An 861-nucleotide genomic window follows, 5' to 3' on the forward strand; every position below is an offset into this window, starting at 1 on the left:
CTTTCTTTATCTTATGAACGGAGGGATTTTAAGCCGCAAACTTCACAATCATTTTGCTTTTCGTTGTCCTGAAAACATGTCAAAACAAGCGAATGGCAGTTTTGGAAATGGCTTTCTAGGCCCGAAAAGTTTTCGTGACTTTCGAGAAACGGGCTCCTCGTCCCTGCAGATGATTAGAGATGAAGTACCGCACGGGCCTAGAATTCAACGAAAGCGTCCGTTCAAAATATTTCTAAAGGACAAACTATCCTGCAACTATATTGGAACGAAAAAGAGAAGAAATGATTCTGCGTGGAATATTTATGTTGTAATACCTGCCTGGAGAATTGTATAAGTGCGAATGAGCGATGCACGTGCATTCGGCACGTGCAGCACAATAATGGGGTGATTTCACATCGCGTTTACGTAAAACGGCAAACAGCAAACGACAAACGGCAGGATACTGCTTGTCATAAAAGCATAAACTATCTTGTTGTAACTTGTCTCTGTTCTTTGAAAAGTTGCTCGACATATCTATAGATATCGAGAAATAAGACAAAATCAATTCAAACAAGTTTCTTTGGTTTTGCAAAACACAAATTTCAAATTTTAGCCCACCGTTTCCCGTTTGCTGAAGACGAGACGGCGCCAAATCTTTAATTTTTCCTTCCACATTTAACCAATATATCTAATTAGTATAAACTTAAACAGTGGATAGCGCTCTGATTGGCTCAAGTACTGAAACTCCAAAATATCCTTTTCTATTCACCTCCGAGCAACTCGCGCGGAATTTGCGACCGAAAATATTGTAATCGTGCAGGAATAAATGAATTAACATTATCTTTTTGTGCTGTATTATGTCACCGCTTTAGTACATACTAG

Source organism: Montipora foliosa, unplaced genomic scaffold (genome assembly GCF_036669935.1).
Source record: "Montipora foliosa isolate CH-2021 unplaced genomic scaffold, ASM3666993v2 scaffold_420, whole genome shotgun sequence".
Lineage (NCBI taxonomy): Eukaryota > Metazoa > Cnidaria > Anthozoa > Scleractinia > Acroporidae > Montipora > Montipora foliosa.